This window comes from Pteropus alecto, unplaced genomic scaffold, assembly GCF_000325575.1.
Source record: "Pteropus alecto unplaced genomic scaffold, ASM32557v1 scaffold80, whole genome shotgun sequence".
NCBI lineage: Eukaryota > Metazoa > Chordata > Mammalia > Chiroptera > Pteropodidae > Pteropus > Pteropus alecto.
In genome coordinates, this window is record NW_006430460.1 from 1563677 (window position 1) to 1586406 (window position 22730).

Below are 22730 nucleotides of genomic sequence, written 5' to 3' on the forward strand. Positions count from 1 at the left end.
AAGATTATCTCGAAAGCCATTCAAGGAGAAACCCGAGGAAGACGAGAGGTGGGAACGGCAGGTGTGCAGGAAGGTGAGGAGTAAGGGCTGAGCAGTCGTCATGTGTACTCTGGTAAACGCTCTATGGGTCTTTGACTCACATGTGGTCAAAACAGTGTTTTTGTTATAATTCCCAGTTTTCTTCTACATTGACGTGCCAGGCATAAAAAGTTTAAGTATGTCTACTTTTTAAAGTCATTACTGGTTTTTCTTTAGTTTTTGTGTCCATATCTAACTTTACTGAACCCTTTGTATTTGTCAAAATGTTTTGCTTTGCTGCTATATGTAATTGGGAAAGCATTAATAGTACTTGCTTTTTGCTCTGAGACTGAGCCTTCGTAATCCTACACAGGAGTTCTCTATTACGCAAGAGTAGGGTTGTCAGTTCCGTAGCCACGATCCAGTTCTTGCTTTGATGCAGAGTTTACTCAGAGTTTACTTACTATGTTGTTTCTTGTTAAATCCTCCATGCCCAGGAAAAGACAGTTTTACTAAAAAAATTGGGACATCTTGCCTCTCAGAGGTGTCGTCAGACTCCCAGCTGGCACAGGAAGCAGCAACGGCCCTTTCATTTCACAGAGTGCTGTCTGCCTTACTCCTTTGGGACTTAGGACAGGCCAAGAAAAATAAAACAACTGGGAGGACATGTCCCCTAAATATCTTTACTCTGAAGTAGAGATGGGTTTCCTCTTAGGTTGTGTATAGTGCACACGTCAGCTTATTATTATATTTTTATTTTCAAATTACGCCAACACATGACTCTTTTCTGAACCTCGTGTCTCAATGAGAACCACTAGCTCCACAGCCGAAGTCTTCCTGGAAGAGTTCAAGTGTGTGCGGTGGACGAAGGGGAGGGCAGTCCGCCCTGCACCTGCGCGGGCTTTTTCTTGCTCCCGGGTGACTCGGATAGCTGTGTGAATCACAGTCACGTGAGAAGCGCACCAGAGATGATCACAAGGGCAAAGGGAGCTGTCCCAGGATGGGCACGTCAGACAGTACCAGGACACGGTCGGCCGTACCCACCTCCCCGCTGTCTGCAAACAGTCTCGTGTGTGGTCACATATTAATTTTCACTGAAGAGTAACTTTCCAAACGTGGCCATTCTTGTTTTGTTAACCTTGGCATCTGATATTTTTTAAAGTGAACTGCGTAGAAGGAAAGGTAATCTTAATCACACATTATCAAGTAGGCTAATATGACTGCCCCTCAGCAACAATGACATGTGACGTTTTCATAGTGAAATGAATGGTGTTTATCCTTCTGTGATCTCTTGATGTCCTTGACCAGCGTTTTCTAAAGAGAAGTGTTTATCTGGCTTGTTTTCTGTTGCCCTTCTTTGGCCTTAGTCTGTTTATTTTTTTTGTATTCATATGTAAAAATCTAAATCTTATTTTTTTTTATTGTTTGATTCTAATTTTGTAACTGATTAGAAAAGCAATGAGATTATTGTAAACCTTGTAAAATAGAATTAAAACCAATAATGTCATTTATAAAATTCTGTTACTTAGTTAAATGGTGGCTTACCCACTAGACTTGGTCTGTGTGTGACGTGTGATGTGTGTGTGTGTCTGTCTTTGTGTGTACAGTGATTCATTTTGAAATGTCCTGATTTGAGGAGGTCTTAAATATCAAATTTAACTATATGTAGGCAGTTGACATTCATTCATAAGAAACCTATACATTTTTAGTTTTCTCAAATAGTAAATTAGGCTTTTTTTTAACACATCATATATGTACCTTTTTTTCTTTTTAAAATGCAGTGTTCTTTCTGGGGATTCTGTAGAGTCTAATATGTATGTGCCAGTGACTAGAAACATTTTGCTCATCTTAAACCAGAGTACTTTATTTCAGTAGAATCAAAAGGAGTTTGTGTTTGTGTATATTTGAGATTCACAGGAATGACTTTTAAAAGTGTTCGTGATTTCACAAAAGGTTTTTTTTTATAGTTAGTACATTGCCTTATCCTGTTTATAGATTTGGAAATACATATATGGCATATAGATGATAACATCTGTATACATTTCTATACACAAGATTTTTTAAAAGAATCTTATACTTTAAAGTTTATAGTTTAGTTATTCCCCCATCCACCTGTCAAAAGAAAATAAAGTGAAAACAAATTAGATGTATGAATTGCAAAATTTATGCATTCTGTTTACTTTTCAGAAATCACATTGTTTAAAGATCATTGACTTACCGAATATGGTCTCTGACAATATGGAAGCTTTTGCCTACCAGATAACATTCGACCAAGGCAACATATTCCAGTGATGGTATTGTTAATTATATCAGAATTAAAAACGTCAACACTGTTTCCCAGCAGTCCTGAATGAAAGCAGATTTATTCATCTTGTAATTTAAGTAGTTAACAAAGGGCTTTAAAAGACCAGTTACAGTCACCTGGCAACTACTGATAACACACTTCTTAATCTCATCTAAATTCTTCCAGGCCCACTGTTTGTGGTTTGAGAATTTATGTGCAATCAGATAACTCAGATTATGTATTTTCTTTACAATTGTATTTCTTTACAAAGTCAGTACAATACCATAAACTAAAAGTAAGTTTGAAGAAAGTTAAAGTTTTTATGTGGCTGTGCCCTGGAGAAATATCAAGCAGGTAAAAGGTTTTTATTGGTACACTAAACTTTGCTATCTATGCAATATATATTTCGTGAATAAAGAATGCACAATAGAAAATGGTAGAAAATTCAACCGAAGAAGTTAGTATGTTCTTTTGGAAAGGACAGTCTTCAAGTTCCAGGTGAAATTTCCTATTTGCAAAACCAGAGTAGTACAATTTCTTACTTTACTTTCAAGATTTTAAACAGGATTCAGACCCAGGCATTCTATTTTCAGAGCCTATTATGTGACAATGTAACATCTCTGAAATTTTGGGAAGGTATACTGTATTATTAAATACTACATACATTAGAAATGAGGCAGTTCATTTTATGTACCCATGTGATAAGATTACAGAGCAAAAAGCCAGCATTCATTTAACAAATACTAGCAAGCAGGAGGGGGTGACTTTAATATCTTTACTATGCATTTTATGTCATGGTCACAACCTAACATGTGGATTTGAGCAATGTCCATAGTTGATTCTTTAGTTCGAAAGGACAAAAAAGTAGAGTGGAAGATAATTCAAGAAAAAGAAACCCTTGAATATTATGTTTTGAAATGTTTAATTCCGTTTCAAATATAGGAACCATGAATATAAAATAAACTCCAGGACCGCAAGGAATCTGGGAGTAGTCTAGATCTAGAATTCATTCTGTGTTTCTATAAAAAGTCTAAGGACCTCTCAGTGAGAGTCTGCTAATCTCTGGTACATCTTTTTCGCAGGGTCACTAACATACTACTATCACTAGGGCCCCTGTTATTGAAACTTCTTTCCAGAGAGGAAACAAAGTATCATGTGTTGGAAGTACCGTAAGTTAAGAGACATTGTTAGGCTCATCCAGACACCATAAATCATTTTATTCATCTTATTTGTAGAATCTGTTACATTTCTGATGTGTCGACATTTTATCCTTGCAGTTGTCTGTAGGAAAACTTTGCGGGCAGGGGGTTAGGAAAAGGCACTGTATTATCCTTGAGTTATTCCCTGTGAGAGAGGTTTCAGGTCTTTTAGTCAGCCTTTGACATGAATGAATATTGCTCATTAATTCTTTGGGCGTGGGGATCCTTGGATTCTTTCAGAATTGTCTCTTTCCAAGCTGCTAATATGATTCTCTTCTATTTTTTGTTGTTGTTGTTGTCGTTGTTAAATGATATCTTTTTTGGTGGAAAAAAGAGCACATTTTATTTTAGAAAACTCATTAAGAAATCCATATAATTTGCAGTGCCCTAGTATTTTAGTTTATTATTATAAGTAAACAGTGATTATCCAGGATTGGTTATAGAAAAGGTAACTTCTTTATTATGTCAAATCTTCTAATTCTGTGATAGGTAGGTTAACTTTTTCCAGATTTGTGGCGGTACCATTGTAACCACCTCCTTAGTGTGTGGACTTGGCCTACTCTTACTCACTGGCAGCTGAATTTCTCATGAACTTAGTACCTGCGTTTCTTTATTCCAGGACTCCTGCTGAGGATGCGTAGTGCAGTGAAACCACCTCACGAGGCCTTCCTCTCTGGCCTACCCTCAGTGCGTAGTTCTCATTTTCTGTCCCAAAGTGAATGACCAGCTTTATAGTTGGACTCCTGTAGATTATAACACTGAGGGTTACTTGAGGGTGGGGTTTCATAAGCCCTTATTTTAAGTTTTATGAAAAATTTCAGACACGTTCAGACGTGGAGAAAATAGTAGAATGAAACAGATGTACTCATAGCCCAGCTTCAGCAGCTACCAGCTCACGGGCAATAACATTTTAGCTGTCACCTGCTCTACTTGCTCTTCCTGGATTACTTCAAATATCATATATGTTTTTGATGTATATGTATGAGGTATGTGATAATGATTCTTTAAAAACAACCGCAGTACTCTTCACAGTTTCAAAGTTAATAATTACTTAATATTATCAAACAGACAGATATAAAGGATATAAAGACATTTTTACTTTACCTCTTAGCAATGTGAACTGAAAGCACTGAAAAAATAACATTTCAAAATGTGTTTAGCATTAAAGTGGTTTTGTCTTATGAGCACTGAGAAGTGGAGAGAAGGCACAGGCAAGTTCTTTTTAAACTTGACTTTGGACAATGTTCTTAGAGTTCTAGGCTATTCTGTCTCACCTCTCAAAGATGTAAAAAATATTCGAACTTTGCTGTCAGTATGTACAAACTATTATACATTGGCCTCTAATGTTGAGCCACAAGCACACTTGTGACATATGAAATAAGAACTTTTAAAATAATAAACTTTTTGAAAGGCTAAAAAAGATTGCATCAGATTTAGAAATAGTTCTTGAACAGACACATCCTTCAGGTGATCGATCGGCTTTAATTGGGAAGTCATGCGGTTGCTGTCTTCCCTTTTATAGGAAGGAAAAGGAAGAAAATAAATAGTGTTTGTACCTCTGGTCGAGTGACCTAGTTTGTTCTCTTTTGCCTTTGCTCTATAATAGATTAGGAGTTCTTTAAATAATTGATGTTAAGTGTCTCTGAATTCCTGTGGTTTGAAGGCTTTGCAGATACTATTAACTTTCTCTTCCTGACTGAAGAGGATGTGTGATAGTATCTTTTTTTCCTTAGTCAGTCTAAATTTAGACTTCGCTATCATGAATTAGAAAGCTGTGAGTGTATGTGAACTGGAGGTAAAACATGGCCGTTTTCGTATTTTTTAGCTTTTTTTTTTTTTTTAACTTCTTGACGTCTTTTTTTTTACTCCTTGATGCAGTTAAGGGTAATAGAAAGCTAAAAATAAATATTTGCAAATGGTTCAAGCTAGAAGTTTTCTGTTGTTCTTGAACTGAATAAAAGCAAAGGTTTAAAAAATTCTCTGAATCAGATTTCATTGGGAATTCTTGGCTTACAGAGAAAACATTTTTTAATTTTGGGTTGACATTTACCCAGCTGCCGGTTCTCCCGTATCTCAGAACCCTGGTCCAGTTCTGGAATGGAGCTGGGGTTAGGGCTTGACCACACGCACACATTCATACGTGCAGTTATACATGCACATGTGAGTTTGCACTTGAGTGTCCCTTGTAGCAGGCTTGATGATTTCTCTTGACTGGAGTTTGCTCGTTTTTCATTTTTTGTTTCTGTTTTATTTTTTAATCTATGATTACTTTCTGCTTTTAGAATTGGATCACAGATTGACATTTAAAAAATCAAAAATCTCTAGAAACACTACCCTTCCTAATACATCTAAGCTATTTTGTTTATGGCCCTTTCCTCTTCTTCTCAACCCATTCTTTCATTCCTATCACTGCAGCTAGCCTTATCATGACTCTGTACCCCCTTCCACCCCCAAGGGAGGGGGGAGGTCTACAGCAGTGATTCAAACATAAGAGCAAGCCCAGATGCCTTAAATCATATTTTTAAAAATTCAAGGTTTCTGCTTTCTTTGCAGATCTGTCAAACAGGAGGCAAAGTAAACAGAGAAACTGAAATTTAGTTATTTCGATATTTTCATTTCGAACACTGTAGCATACTGAGCTATAGTAACTAGTAGCCTTTCGCCCTGTTGAAATTCAAAATCTAAACTTGGAAATGCGTCTGCAGCCATGCCACCCGGAACACGCCCGATCGTGTCTGATCTCGGAAGCTAAGCAGGGTCGGGCCTGGTTAGTACTTGGATGGGAGACCACCTAGGAAGACCAGGTGCTGTAGGCGTAAAAAATAAAAAAATAAGGGATTGTAAGCTGACAAGGTCCTTGCAGTCTGTGAGGTCGACCAAGGGCTGCCTCGCCTAAAACAAACAACAAAAACTCAAATGCTTTTGTTTATTTAAGAATGAGTAAAATGTGACAGACTAGAAATTAAATTCATATATTCACCTTCGCGATTGTAAAGATTGGAGAGGTTTAGCATTTAGCACTGTAGCTTGGAATTCAGAGTCCTCAGTACAGAATGGCTGGGGATGCGAGGGAACCGCATGGCAGCGCTGCCGGCCTCGGTCTTGATTTCAAGGGTCGTTACACGCAGCCAGGATAACTTGGTTCTGTATCTTGATTCAAGATACGGTACAACTTAGGATAGAGAACCTCTCACTTACCTGGTGGTTATCTATCTGTACAGCAGTCTCTGCTCTGTAGAGCTTAGCTTAGACCAAGAAAGTAGCAAAGGTCTCCAAACAGCAAAAATATCACACCAATTCTCGTAGCCAAATTGCTAATCTCTATTCCTAGAGGATTTCCTGAATTCAACATTGACAGCTTAGTTTCTCTTAATTGAGACACAGTTTAAAACTGATTATTTCCGCCCATGTTTTAACCCAATATTTCAAAAATACCGTCATCTCAACATGTAATTAAAATTATTAATGGTACTGTACATATTTTTCATACCAGATATTTGAAATCAACTTACAGCCCATGTCAATTCAGATGTTAAATTTCCATCAGAAATACACATGAAAGATCTCATAAAATTTACAATTGAAATGTAAATTCACACACCCAAGTTCCAAAGGTAGTTTTCCAGTCACTGAATCTCAGATGGCAGATTTAAATTTAAATTAATTACAAGTGCTCAGTAGCCGCCTATGGGCCAGTAGCCACCGTGCTGAGTGGTGCAGTGTCAGACACAGAGTAGAAGAGCCCGCCCAGGGTACACACCAGTGCCACCTGTGCCCTTGGACATGCTTTCGTCGGTGTGGGCGGTCCCTCAGCATGCGTGTTTTGGAAGAGTTTCCCAGATGTGTTCTGATTTGTACCCTTGAATGAGAATCTCTGGCCCCGAAGAGAGAATGAGCTGCGTGTACTTAGAGTGAGGAGCAGGAGAGGAGGCTCCTCCAGCGAGGCCTTCAGTGCGGGTTCAGCCGCAAGAGCCCGAATGCGGGCATTCCGCATTCGCAGCCTGGAAACCCTTAGAACTGAGTTTCGAGTTGGCTAAATGCTGTGCCGATTTGAAAGACTAGGTTTACTTGGCGAATAAAATACAGGAGGTGGAGCATGGTCAGTGACTGTCGGTAAATGAATAGAGGACAGTGGACTTCGGGAGGCGATCCCTGTGGGTCCCTGGGAAAGGTTCTGGAGGGGCACAGGCACTAGGCTCGGCCCTGTAAGGCTTAGCGAGGGTTAGGTAGAGAGCCTTCCAGGTTAGGGACGATCTCAGCCGATAGTGGAGAAGAAATTTTGAAATGAGATGCAAATTCAGAGTAAGGGAGGAAATTTTGTTTATTCAGAGGGTAGCATGAAGACACTTGGATATTTGAAGGAAGGTAGGAATGCTTTTAGCTGATAAAAGAAAAAAGGAAAACCCATTTTAAAACATAACAACAGTGACTATCAATGAAGACATTTATCTATCTCATATAATAAGTCTGGAGAAAGGCACTCTGGGTCCGGCGTAACAGCTGGATGTCATCGAGCAGCAGGTGTTTTTTTTCATGATTGCAGATGGGCTTTTCATCTTTGGGCACGCTGCCCTGTGGCTTCAGGACAGCGTGTGGCTCTGGACATCACAACCAATTCAAAGGCAGGAAGGGCAGTGGGCAAGGATGGAGTGGAGGGCATGGCATGGACAGCTCAACCACCATTTTCCTGCAGCTCTCTTATCAACAAAGAATAAAGTTTCCGAGACGCCTCCACCAGTCTCTCTTGTCCCTTATTGTTCAGAACGCGATCACACAGCCACTCCTGGTCACACGGAATCTGCTGTGGTGCTAATGTCCATCCTCTTGTCTTAAACGTTGCTTCATTTAAAAATACTTATACTTAGGAAGGAATGACATGAACTACGATGGCGTGTATTGTTAGTATCCTTTATAGAACTTTCCTACAGGTTGTCTTTGCTTTGCTTGTCGACATACTCAGTATGTCCATAGCAGATGCTAGATTTTGTTGATTGATTGCCGAGTGCATGATTAACATAGTGGAGAGATTCTTGTATTATGAGGAAAAGAATTTATATACTATTGAGCATGACCACACTGTTCAAAATGTTAATAGTCTTTAGGTAGTGGGAATCTATTTTTTAATTTTTCTAATACCAAGAGAAAACTCAAAAACTCTTGAAGTTTTTAGACATAACTTTAGAGGTCATTGATTACAATTACTACCTCCCTAATAAGAGAACATGGATAATAACATGCTACTTTACATTTTTACGAAAAGTTTTAGCATTTACAAAATGCATTCACATAGTTATTGTCTTATTTGAGCTTCAAAGCAGATTCTGAATAAGTAGTAGTGTCTGTATGTAAACCTTGGTCTTGCTGCCAGGCATGTGACTTAGTGTAGTCATGTGCAGCATGAGAAAATGAGGGTGGTATGAGTATCTCGTGGATTAACATACATGGGAACAGTTTACAACTCTGCAGTATGAAGCAGGTGTTCGTAGTAATGGTATGACAGCTGAGAAACTTAGCTCCCAGAGCAGTCAAGTAGTACGTCCAGGACGTCACAGCTGTTAAGTGGCAGGACTGATAACCAAGCCCAGGCTGTAGAGTAAACTGGAAGAATCTGGGGTTTGGAGTAGTAACATGTTAGAGTGTCTGTGTGCGCGTACGCACGTGCTTTTTTGGATAGGCATTTCCTACTTTTTTTTTTTTTTACCATGTCCTTTTCTAGAAACCATGCAATAGAAGTTATTTTCCTATGATGTCACATTTGGAGTTGCATCTCCAATTAAAGACTCAGCATACAAGTAAACAAAAATATGGCCAGCTCTATGTCACAAAGGCAAATGTAGAGCAATCAAAATTCCGTAATTATGTTAAATAGTGATAGCATGCTTTAAGTTTGTTAAATGGGCACGCATGCACTGTACGCAGTGAGCGTACGTAGAGAACAAGCATAGAGTGGCACCTGTTGTTAATACGACGGCAGACATTCAGAGCACCCCGAGTCTGTGGAATGGGATCGCTCATAAGTGCACGGGCTGTGGCTGCTGCCATTCAGGTCAGCCCCCAGTGGCTGCTGTGGCTTGTTAGAGACTGCGTTGTTGATCACGGTACTCGGGGTGCTTTCTTTTCCTCTCTAATGGCCCCCTGATGATTTTATTGACGCACATTAGGGAGCACGGTCAGCTGGTTCAGTACGTGTACCGTGCCTTCATTAAGGATGCGTTATGGTGCTCCCACACAGAAGCACTGAAAAGCCAGCGAAAGGCGGGAGGAAGCAGAAGGAAGACTCCTAGGCATAGACAGCACTGTGGTTCCTGCCCTTGAAGAGTTTACACTCCATCAAGGAGATGCAGCTTACATGTTTAATTAATACTCAAAGGATTTATAGGCCTAAATGTATTCTAAGCCTCATATATAAGGTAGGAAATAATTGAGCATGGTTAGGAAAAGGACAAATCAAGGACAGCTATTTCACTTAATTAAAGCTAAGTACCACATATATGAGACTAACAGCACGTTAAGTTCTTAGAATTTATGGTAAATGTCCATATTTATTTTGTTTGATCTTTGCAGTAGCCAAGAAGGTAAAGTAACAGTTATTGAAGGGCCTCCCAATTGCATGCACGTAATGTTTGTAATGTACATTAAATTATAGATTTGAAAAAGATTAGGGAACGTCAGTGCGGAATTAGGAGAGCAGTGGTCTGCCTCCAGCGCTGTCCTGGCCGGTGGACAGGAATGTGTGAGGAGACTTAAAGGCCATCACGGGTGTGCCCTTGACGGAGACGGCCTGTACAGACAGTACCGCCTCTGAGTCTGAGGTTCTGTCTGCGCTCCTCAGACGTCGTCCTCACCAACTAAGCCTGTTCTCTTTGCTGTCAGCATTACGTTTCTTTCACAAGTCAGCAAAGCATCTGGCACATTTATCTCTCCTTTTTCTGCCCTGAAGAAATGTAGTTTTGATGGGGACACAGAAACAAACCAACAGAACACAGGTGCTTAAAAAAAAACAAACCAGATGCTTAAAATGTGGAGAATAAGAAAAATACATTAAGAATTTTTTCTTTAGAGCCTATTTGCTAAGGTTGTGTTTTCATAAGGTATTTCTACTAATTTGCAAATACATTAACTGCTTATTCCGTAGCACCACAGTTGAAATGTCAGTGGTTAAAGAGACACTTAACAAAACTGCGTCCTCTTACGTGACAGGTAGTTCCTGTCCTCAAGTTTTTTCCAAAAATCTTCCTGTGATTTCCCGAAATCTAGAATATGAAACCCTTGGAGAATAGCAGCTGAATTTAGAACAATACCTAATGGAACAGCTGAAAGAGTCTGCACATAACACTTTACAGTGGACTGGCCTTACCAGTTGCGATCAAAATTCAGACCAAGGCATTAGAAAGATCCAAGATGGAATCACTTACTGTTTTATCACCTGAAAGAATTGTGGCCCGAAAAGATAGGCAGCGTATGACAAGAATCATGTTCTCCCAGCTCGAAGCGCGTGCATCGCTACTTGGGAGACTTTCATACATCTCGAGTCAAGCAAATACCAACCTAATCAGTGTGACCATCTGATTAAGGTTTGTAGGTTTCTTTGAGTAGGCAAAAAAATTAGGTAATATATACATTAATAATAAACTTGAATCTAAGGGTCAGAGTTTCTACATATGGTCATTCAGTATGTCCCACCCAAGGTGAAGGCGCCAAATGGATCTTTGATTATTTTCAAAGCTTTTTTTTATATTTTTGTTATAATTGTTGACCTCAGAGATGGATGATTTGTATATACTTTTGACACCTTTCTGGCAGATGACAGTCCAGTGTCTTGTTTGCAGGTCAGTGAGACATTGTTTAGGTTCAGGCTCCTGAGGGACCTGTCCTCTTCTTAAAGTTATGGAGTCATTGATGCAGCAGCTATGAAAGAGCAGGTTCAGCCTGGTGGTTGTGGTTGCAGGAGGATTTGTCCTTGTCCCACTAAGGCCTCTCTGATGGTGAAGAAACCTTAGCAGCTGAGAGGTAACCCTAAAAGTTTCATGCAAAAGTTTTCCCAAAATTATTGGCGATGACATAATTGCTTTATTGTACAAACATCTTTTACTTCCTGGCAGATTTTTAATTCAGTTTAGAAAGAATGCACCAATATGCAACCTCGCCATATTTGGCAGTGTATGTAGTTTTCAAATTAAGAGAACTTGACTTCTTAGAGTAGTAAGACTGCCTTATAATTTTTAAAGAACTTTTAATTGTAGGAAGTTTCAAACGTTCATAAAAGTAGAATGAAACATTCATAAAAGTCTGAAGGAGCCCTATGTACTTATTGCGGCGCTTTAACAATTAACCACATGTGCCATTCTTGTTAAGCCTGTTCACCACCATCCTCCCCTACCAGTTGTTTTTAATGGAGTATTTAAAAAACAAACGCAAGATGTCTTGTCATTTCCCCTTAAATCCTTAGGTATGAACTCTAACAGATAAGAGTGTGTGTGAAATCATGACTTCCTTATCCCAGCCATTCGTGGTAACATTGACTCCCCAGGCCATACTCAGATTTCCTTGATTTTATCTAATAGTTGATCCATTCAGATGGAAATCGAAAAAGAGTTTGCACATTCCATTTGATCATGGCACTTAGATGTCTTTTATTCTCCTGGTTCGCTCTCTATCCCCCTTTCTCTCTTCCTGTGCCACTGATTTGTTGAAAGAACTGAACATGTGTCCTATAAAATCTACTACATGTTGGATTTGGTTAAGTTTTGCTTTTTTATGGTGTCATTTTATTTCTCCCTCTGGTCTTCCTTTTTCCTATAAACTGGAGACTCAGATTCAGGTTCAGTGTAATTCCAGTTCTTGAAAATTGAGATATAATTCACATACCATAAAATCCATCCTTTTAAAGTGTACGATTCAGTGGATTTTTTTTGGAATATTCATAGAGTTGTACCAACGTCTGTTTAAGGTTACGTTTTGATTAGTTGATGAAAACGTCGTGACCACAGGCTCACAACCTAACCCTGTGTTTCCCCTACAGAACGTAGTGGCTCAGTAATCTCAGTTAGTCTTCACGGGACTTTGTGGACCAGAACTACTGTGGATGATGAGAATCAGCCATACCTAGGATTGGCATTGCTAGATCATAGGAGAACTCTCTGTGTCACATTTCGAGGACCTGCTAAACTGTTTTCCAGAGCGGCCACACCCTTGTACATTCCTCCCAGCAGTGTTTGAGGCTTCCAGCTTCACCACATCGTTGCCAGCACTTAGTGGGTTTGAAATGGCATCTCATCGTGGTTTTGATTTTTATTTCTCTGATGACTGACTAAACGATGCTGAGAATCTTTTCATGTACTTATTGGTCACTGTACTTCCAATTTAAAAGATATAATTGAGTCGATTTTGCTTGTGATTTTTTAGGACAAACATTTATAAGTTTATTGAAGTTACTGTAATAACATAAGAATTTAAGGTTCAACATTTTTATAAGTTTATTAGTTTTATAAGACTTATTAAATAGTTAGAAAGGTTTGACATCAGGTAGTAGAAATATCTAAAAAGGAAAAAGAATCTATTCAATTTGTAGTTGCAGTTTAAAATATAAGGAATTAATCGAAAGCTATTGATAAGTGATACATTTTGACAGATTTGTAAATTGAATAGAAATTAAAGCTAACTTTAAAACCTTGGATTAACTTTTTTTTAATTTGTAACTTTCATAAATCAAATGTTAATTTAACAAGCCAAAATCGAATTGAACTTTGTGTTTTCTATGTACAAAAACTACTCCAGACACAAAAGCTACAGGGCTCCGAGGGCTCCGGAGCAACTCACGTCTTTAGCCTTTTAGCACGTGGCTTAATTTTGATCATCTGAGTGTTCCTGGTAGGCCAGCTCTAACACGCCTCTTCCTTTGCGGTGGTTCTTTACTTTGTCTTCTGTTCTCTTTGCTGTCTTTTCTGTTTCTATCATAAGAGTTCAACAGCAGATATATAAAAATAAATTATTTTTGATGCCATTGAAAACAAAAACTGTAAAATTATTTCTTTAAAAAAATGAAAACACTCACCACTGCTCACACTTTTAAAAAATGGTTCTCAGTATTCATTTTAAATTTACGAGAGAGCTTTGGCTTGATAGAGACCTTGGAGTTTTAGTGTAACTTGTGCTTGGACCAGTTGGCTTGGAGCAATAATGGGCAAGTTATTTACTTATAAGAAGTGCAGTTTCACGAATACCGGTATGATTCACAGCGAATTACCTGTCGTTTTTAGACAGATATGATTAAAGACAAGTTGCAAGTCAAGGGAGAAGGAAATGTTGACCGTAATTCGAGGGTTCAGGGAGTGCGTTCACAGCCATGTGTCCACTGCTGTTCCACCTGGAGGCAGATTTCCAGCTGGTCTATTCACATATACCTGAGTCAAGGGCAAGATCTTTATTTCACACTCCCGCTCCCACACAAGGTGACCCAGCTATCCAGGATAGTTGACCTCAATTATCTGCAAGTTATGGGGTCCACAGGTAGTTCACTCTTCTCACCTCATCTTTGAGTCAGAGATTTTTTTCCTTTTCCCTCTTACTTGGAGACTGTGTCTCTTCATTTCTCTCACTCTGGTTTGATTCATCACTGAGCTTTCTCTTCATCCTCCAGCCCGTCACCTCTGCCCCAGTCTCCTTGTCTTCACAGAAAAACTAGCCCCGTACACACACCAACAGTCCTTTCTGATTTGAACCTGTGTTAGCAGTTTCTTTGAATCTCTGTTTCTTGGGGCGAGGAGATGGTGCCACCAAGGTTGGTCCCGCCAAGAGCAGTGGGGGAGGGAAATGTACAGAAAATAAGCAGATGAAACTATCAGTCTATAACCCTGCTCCCAGTAAGTACAGCCTACAGGACAGCCCCAGAAAGGAGTCAAAGTAAATTCAGTATATTTCCGGAATGGTTAGTAGAAGTCATGGCAATATTTGCCCTTACAGTTAACTTCTTGACCAAGATTTTTCTTCTGTATTTCTTTTGTTTTAAGCCAGAACAACTCAGATTTATTTATCCAGGGAGCATATTTTGGAGACATATGGGGCAGTCCAGATGCTTCAGCTTACCCAGGGGCTCTGACCATGTAGACTGATCCCGAAATACATTCTGTATATACATATGCAGACAACTCATTAAATAACGATGATTTAGTGAAGTGATGAAACGTTAGTCTTCCGAAGAATCTTAAATTATCAGATGAGTCATTTGAAATGAAGCCATGAGGTACTTTTAAAAATTTGGATGCTCTGCAGGCTAAATTAACTAACACTTTTTAATGGCTGTAGGCACCTGAACACAGTGGCTCAAAAGCCACCGACCCTGGACCAGGATTGAGTGGAGACACAGCTCAGGTCCTTCTTAGCTGGCTTAGTCTCGGCTTTAGTTTCCTCCTCTGTAAGTACGGGCATCATAATAGTGACTTCCCATCAGGTTACCGGAGTTGTGCCTCGCAGGCGTTAGGTCCCATGCACGGAAAAGCTTCTGTGTGTGTGATCAGGGGCACTGGTTCTATTCATGAGCAAATCATCTGAACACTCGAGTGTGAAATGAATGTTCGCAGTTTAGGTGTGCCAGGAGAGGTCTGGCCCCAGCAGGTCATAACCGTGACGGCAGCTTTGGGTAGAATTAGCCTTTGGTTTCGTAGTGCGGGTGCCATTAGTTATTCCCCACAACGGCTGCAAGAAAACATAATCCAGTGCATAGCCAGTTTCCTGATCTCAGAAGCACAGACAGACGTTACCTGCTAGTTCCTGTTCCTTTTGTGGATCGTAAATATTTAAGTGTTCACTGAGTAGGCCCATGATCAGCTCCCGATGAATGGCAGAGATGAGTTACAGTACACAGGATGAGCCAGAGCAGGGCGCATGCGAGACGAGGGTGCGGAATGCCCAGGAAGACCAGTTAGTGGATTCCTTAGCTAGTGATAAGGCTCTAAACTGGAATGCTGACAGACGAATGGGGGTGGGGGTGGGGGTGCATCAAACACTGCAGAAGGAAAAAAAGTAATAAAACCTGGTAACTGAGTCGCTATGGAAAAATACTTGTGATGAAAATACCATTTAAAATCATATCCACTCACAGCCTCTCGTTGAAGGATCCATGTTCTTCATATCATCTTCTACCTTCTAGAACTGTTACTGTATTGTCTAAATTAAATTAACCCTCACCTGGGAACTTAGTGTTCAGCTGACAAACATGACTAAGATAGGCCAGGAAAGGTCGAAATGCATATGGTTGTGTGCGTGGTGGCATTACAGACTTCCTCTTAGCGTTCTTGAATTGCTTTTGAAGAAAACTAGGAAAAATAATTTTACTATATTCCCTAAGAAAGCAGCTTTTATGTCAGAGCCATACTTTCTAAAACTTTAAAAGATAGAGTTAGGACAGTACCTTAGTAAGTGTTCAAACATTAATGTCATGAATATTCTGAAAATAAATAAAAGTCTAAGAAATGAAAGCGATAGAAACGCTGTTATTAGTTCTTATGATGAGCGGTCCAGAAGCTCATTAAATGTCTTTGCCAGACTCGCATATCTGTTTTATGATGTTAGTTATTCTGAGTCATTGTTGATATAACTTAACAATTTCTGGATTTCCTCGCATGTTCTTGCAGTCGTGTTTAACAGACATGAGCATAGGCTATTTCGTTGGTTAGAAAAATAGAACATCGCTCAGCATGTAGTTCAAGTCAGAGGGTGGTCACAGGTAACTGACCCGCACCGATTTATTCGGATTTCTAACTAACTTTGATATCTTTATATAACTGGAGACAGTTCTTCTTTAACTCGAAGCCTAAGTCTAAATTTGCAAAAAGCGTGATGTGATCTTTTCTTCCTTGGTGCTGGGGTCCTGTGGTTCTTGAATCGTTTCTATGGCAACAACGCGTTCTGCTCTTTTCATGCCCATGTCCTTAGATAATTGTCTAATCTGCTCATACCAGTCTTTCCTGTTTATAAATATTCCTTCTTTTGCTGTTAGTCATTTACTTTTCCTCAGGAGTTTATATGTTTTCCTCCTTAACTATTTCTCTGTAAAATATTTCCTTTTAGTTTCAATTTGTGCTTGACTACTCCGTGGTTCTCTCTTTCCCAGTTGAAGCCATCTGCTGCCATTTGTTGTGCTTTCTGTATTGTAATACCAGATGTTTTCGGGCTGCTGGATTTATATTCCGTAGCAATTTTTTTGAACATTCGGGGATTTTTTTTGAAATAACTAGTATGGTGCGTTCACTCCCAAGGACTAACACTCAGTGGTCACGTTAACATTCTCAGCTTAGATGATATGCCCTGAGTAGATGCAGAATTTTATGCCGTGTTTCACTGGTAATTGTATCTAATATTTTTTACTGATGTCACTGCGTTTGTCGCATTTGCCTGTCTCCTCCCCTGCTTGTGCAGCACTCTGCTTCCGAGTAGTCTGTCATGCTGATCGTAAGTAAGCTGAGAAATCATTCGGGTTTTAAATTTTAAAAAACAATAATTAATAAAACAATCGTATTCAAGTAAGAATTCATGAGTGTTTCAAGGACATTAATTTATAAGTCAGAACGTCACTATGAAGAGCATGAGGTCATGGCTCTCCGGGGCGCTGTGAAGCCACAGCGTCACTAGTCACAGGTCGATGCAGATCGTGCGAGCTGAACGGGGCTGCAGGGCGCTGGCCGCCTGGAACAGTCATTTCCTTCGTCGTCGGACAGAACGTCTTCCTGAATAGGAGAGCTCGCTCGCATCACTTTCGAATCATGAGTTGACTGACGACATATTGTGCAGAACAGGGTGATTTGTTAAATGTCTTTTTTCCCTTCTTCCCTTCAGGGCAACTGATTTTCATTCTCACTGTGGTCTGTGTCAGGGCCTGTATTCCATGATAGTCGTGTGTGGAAAATAGTGAATCTGTCATCACATCACCCAGCTGTGTGTGACTGCATAAAATGTTCCAGTGCATTGTTTTCCCCATAATCGTAGATTCACTTCCTGGTTGTACTTAAAGTATCCTGTTACATGTACATTATTGAAATAATTTAGGAATGTTGGCTATAGTTCAAAATGTTCTGGTACATTATTCATTCATCTTATATTAAATACCTACTATTTTTTAGGCACAGTTAACTATATAAATTAATTTAAACTGTATTTTTCCTCTTTTGGTCTCAAAGCAGGATTTAATTGGGAAACAAAACACAGCCAAAGGCACTTCATCACTATTGTTCTGTAGGCACACATGTAAGAGTCTGCTTGTTGATAGATGTCAGCAGTTTCTGAAAGAAAAGAACTATTAGGAAATTTTAAGACTGATATTCTACTATCAAGGACTGTGATTTAATTGGAATTAAGACACACTGTCTCCTGCCTCAGTAAATGGAATGATGGGTGTGTAGGTTGGCCTTATAACTCGTTGTCTAGACACACAAGGCCACCCGCACGCATGCCCGTTCTGGGTAGAAAGCTGGGGGAGGGATGAGCAGCGTGGGCCAGGGCGGCCTCACGGGCTTCGGAGGGGGCATTGAACTTTAGGGAGACGCGAGCACGTCGTTCTTGTGACGCTTGCAAGGACAGGGTTTATGACAGACACAGCAGTTTGGCTGGGACAGAAATCCGGGGAGGAAAATACTGGTGGTCGGATCGGACTGAGGAGTTTGGGCTGCGAGCTCCGCGATCTTCAGAAGTTGCTCAGCTTCAGCGTCCCGCTTTGCGTCAGCAGCGTGGAGATGGCAGCATCTGTCTCGTAGGGCTGTGCCACCCTCAGCTGCATGCCTTCTGGAGAGTACCGTGCGGTCTGCCTGTAGCTCGCGGCAGACTTCTAGCCGTGGGAAGTGTTTGGCAATGCGCGGGACTGGTCGGGGTGAGGAGGCGGCAGACAGGGTTTGTGAGAGGTCAGTACCCGAGGAAGTAGGGTGAGCGAAAGGGCCGAGTGGACGATGACTCTGAGCTCCCAGGCCTGAGCGACTGGGAAACCAGGAGAACTGAGCAGAAGTCATAAGTCAGGAGGGCCACCTGTTATCCAGGAAGAAATAAGTTCAAACTTGGACATACCGATTTTGAGGGGAGAGCAGGGTATGCGGTTAGAAATGGTCAGCGGGCAGTTGGAGAAATAAAAACGGTGCTCCCTGGAGAGGGGGTCTGGGAATGTTCCAGGTAGGTGGCGTTGAAGCCTTGGGCACGGATGGGATCGCTCAAAGATGGAATGTCGGGAGAAGAAAGGATTGATGAGGGGACTTTAAAGCCCATATTTAGAGGGAGAGGAAACAGAACAATGGAAAGAGAGGATCGAAGAAGCAGGAATAGTATCCCCAGGGTGTTGTACCAGACACCAGATCGGTGGTGTGGTGACGGGTTTGGGGGAGACATGGGCTCTGTGGTGAAATACCACAGCTGTGTACCAGTGAGTGTGTTCCCTGCAGGAATTCTCTAGGCCTCAGTATGTTAACCACGTGGCATGTCTCCCACAGAGGCCTGTGTGAAGTAATGTTTGCAGACTGATCTGATCGCCCAGCCCACTTCTCTCCAGAGAAGAGGCCCGTGCACCAGAAAACACGTTTGGGGAATTACAGAAACCTAACAAGGAAAGATTTTCAAGGAGGAGAGAATTAAACTGTGTCAAATGTTGCACAGAGGACGTTGCCAAATGAGAAGCTATTTGATTTTTTTTAGGTGGTCATAAGTTAACCGTTTAGAGCACAGCTCAGCGGTGCGGCTGCAGCAGGCGCTGGTTTATACGGAGGGAAACAGGCGAGTGCCGAGAATGGAAGGCAGCGGGCTCACACCCGCCCGCTTCCATTAATCCAAACGCAAAGCGTGATGGATGGGAGCACGTTGGCCATTGCTGAATGTCGATGTAGCCTGTGTATATTTTTCATTATACACAGTAAAATTGTTGTATTTCTAAACAGCATGCCCTTTTTGTTTAATGCTAATCATGTGATCGTGGAGCTGGAAAGGACTTTGACAGTCATCTAGGACAGCCCCTCACAGAACCATTAGTTTCTTCTGCATAAGGCAGAGGCACACATTAAAATTATCTTCCAGTCACAGCCATAGCGTCAAGTCTAAACCATTTTTTCTTGTTCTTTAAAAAAGTATATGGGAACGATGAGCCTTATCAATTGTGTGTTTTTAAGGTGTCCGTCTTACATGAAAGACCATCTCTGGTTATCGCCTGTGCTTTCATGCAGCAGTGGTACAAATATTCACAGTTACGCTGGAAAGAGGAAAGTCACCGTGACCTCCTCTAACAACAGGCATAAATAGATTATTTTAATTATATCTCTTTCAACAATTTTTATGATGGAATAGCGTGCCATAGGACTGATGGCTGGTTTTCCATTATGTGCCTATCAGGTTCCACATCAATACACTGTGCCCAACAAACTGGAAAGTCAGTGGACAAACTTGAATTTCAGTGACCTCCCTGGGTTGGCCCCACTGCTTCCTGCTTCCTGAGCTGAGTGCCTTAGAGCACACCCAGAGTGCTGTCGAGTCGGGGGCTGTGTTTCGATCGTCCTTGCGTCTTCTGCAGCATCCAGCCTAGCACCTTTTGTGACACATTTGTGTGTTCAGTCTTTCGACGTGTCAGCTGAAAGTGGACCAATCCGAACACTCGGGTCTGGGCCCCCGTCTCCCTGGGAGAGTCACAAATTCATCTGGGCATGTGGAGGAATCTGAGAGGGTTTGCAGTGAAGAAACTGGATGTTTTTGTAAATATTTTTTGGTTTTTAGATTGTAGTAAAGATATGTATTTACCACCTTAGCCATTTCTAAGCGTATAGTTTCGTGGTATTAAAGACATCCATGCTGCTGCACAGCCGCCACCACCGTCACCTCCAGACGTTTTCACCCTGCAACACCGAAACCGCTCCCTCAACACGCCTCCCAGCCCCCAGCTCATGGCAGACGTCTTGTTTGAATTTTTTAACATGGCATTTCCAAACTTACTTTACAGTAAAGAAGAACTGTTTTTCTCTTAACATTTACCGATATTCCCTAGAAGTTCCATAACTCAGGGAAAGGCAGGATTACTTTTTAGTTAGTATGTAGATTAAGTGAAGGAGTATTTTCTCAAAGTCGCATGAACCCTAAGAAAAAAGCAAGCCCTTCTGAAGTGGCCATTTGAATAAGACATGATTTCAATATTTAGACAGATCTAGGGGGAGATCGAGGGTGTGTTTTGGGGGAGACATTGTGGTATGCTGACCCAGGAAAGAGAAAACTGGGTTCCTCTTCTGCTTTGCCACTAACCAGCTAGCCCCCCCGAAGCCTTTTTCCTTGTCCGTTCCCTATCTGCCTTTGAACTGGTTGGATTCTGAGACTACTTTGGCGATCTTAAAAGTGGAATGAATGAGGACTCTGGTAAAAGGCATGAAGTTTAAAGTAGTACTGAGAATTTGGTAATAGCATAGAAGTAGGAGAGAGAATCTAAGAATCGACACCCACAGCCAAAGGGCTAACAGCTCTAAGGGAATGTGGCAGAAGCCTCAAATAATGGCAAAGCCCAGACACATAGAAGAAGTACACGTCCAAAAGATTCATCCCGTGTCCTACCTGGATTTATCGGAGTAGCAAGGTGATTAGAGAGGAGAGAAAGTACTATACGATAGGAGCCCAAATGAGGATGTGTGCTAGAACTACTCAAATGAGATAATGTCTGTAAGGAAAACTTCCGGTACAGTCGGTATTCGGTAAATATTAGTCCCTTCCCCATGGTTTTAGGCTCTTAGCCAAAAAACTCACACCATCATATTTCCACTAATGGGAGATGGGCAGAGAAGAGAATTGTCATCTTCTTGAAATACATAAAACTATATTATGAATATAGAAAAAGCTCCTCTCTCCCTTCTCCAGTGTCCTTTCTGTTGCTTTGTTTTTGCCAGTTCCTTCTGTCTGTAATTTAATGTCGTCAGTGCTTGGTTGACAGAAACAATTATACTGAACTGTTGTTCTTAATTAAGTGAGTCATAAGACCTAAAATCCTCCTCAAAACAAAGGTTTCCCTAGATACAAATCCGCTGTCCCAGAGAGAGTGATTTGGTTTCATTCAAATTGGCTATTTAGTGGATAGTATGTAGAGAAAATTAGACTACTACTGTTGCACATTGAAATCTGGTTAAAGCTGCTAGTTTGTTTCCTCTCCCCAAGTTTTAAAGAGATATCCTATAGTCAGGTTTTAAAGTGATACAGAACCATAATTTAATTTCAGCACCAACGTGTTTTCTAGGTTTATAGGATTTGGAGCATGAAAAAAATTATAATTTGAAGAATTATTTCAAAAATTTTCAGGAAGATGTTCACTTCTCATGGAATTTTAATTTTATCAAAACTTTCCAAACTTATTTTAAAGTAAATGTACATTATAAAGTATTTAAAGAAAGAGCATTGTATAATTTTGTGTGATGGTCTAAACTGATGGTGGTTATGATGGTGATGATAGATGATTTGTGATAATAGCTAATTAGGCACTTGCTGTGTGCTGGGCACTAAATGCTGTATAAGTTTTGAGCTACATTATTTGATTCTGAATTGTACTTATAAGAATCCAGTGTTTTCTTTCTTTCTTCATTGATGGGAGGTGGGGGTGGGAATCAATCTACTTAGATAGCAGGTAGGCTAATTGAGTATTACTGTTAATTTGTTTTTATAGCCCAGCAGCTTCTTGTTCATGTTCAGTGCTTGAAAAATAATTTAATGAATAAATAGTTGACAGTTTATATAATTTAAAAAGCATTAAGTATTGCTTTGGAATATAGTTATTCACTTACTTTTAAAAGGAACTAAATGTTCTGGAAATTCACATTTCAATCAAGTAAAATGAGATGTAAAAGTTTTACTTAGGAACGTAAGCTGGAGACTTTTCTGACCTCTACCTTTCAGAGTAAGTATTTCTACAGTTAAAAATAAGGAATCCCACTGAGTTTTTCCTTATGAAGATAATGTTTTATATATATTAGAATTGGCACCATGCCAAATGCTAAAAAGACTGTAGAAAAAGATTCTATAGCTTTAATTCATTTAGCAAATTTCACTGTACCTTAGGTTATAACTCCATACTGCAAATAAATTCATAGACAAGAATTCAGATATGTTTTCTTATTGGTTAAAATCCGTTTTCATGGATGCCTTATATAACTAACTCCTTCACAAATAAAACCTGCTGCTCCCTTCCAGTGGAGAATACGAATGCTTTCTTGCTTCTCTCATTCTATTTTGAAATTCTTTCC

The 22730-nt window shown here is 40.2% G+C and overlaps 1 protein-coding gene and 1 non-coding gene across 2 annotated transcripts in view; both read left to right on the top strand.

Moving 5' to 3' along the window:
- The window catches only part of UBL3 (ubiquitin like 3), a 54434-nt gene that overhangs the window by 13838 nt on the left and 17866 nt on the right, over nucleotides 1-22730 (top strand). The window lies entirely within an intron of this gene.
- On the top strand, nucleotides 6199-6317 carry LOC112480036. The gene has a single exon (XR_003046470.1). It is a non-coding gene; the product is annotated as a 5S ribosomal RNA (ribosomal RNA).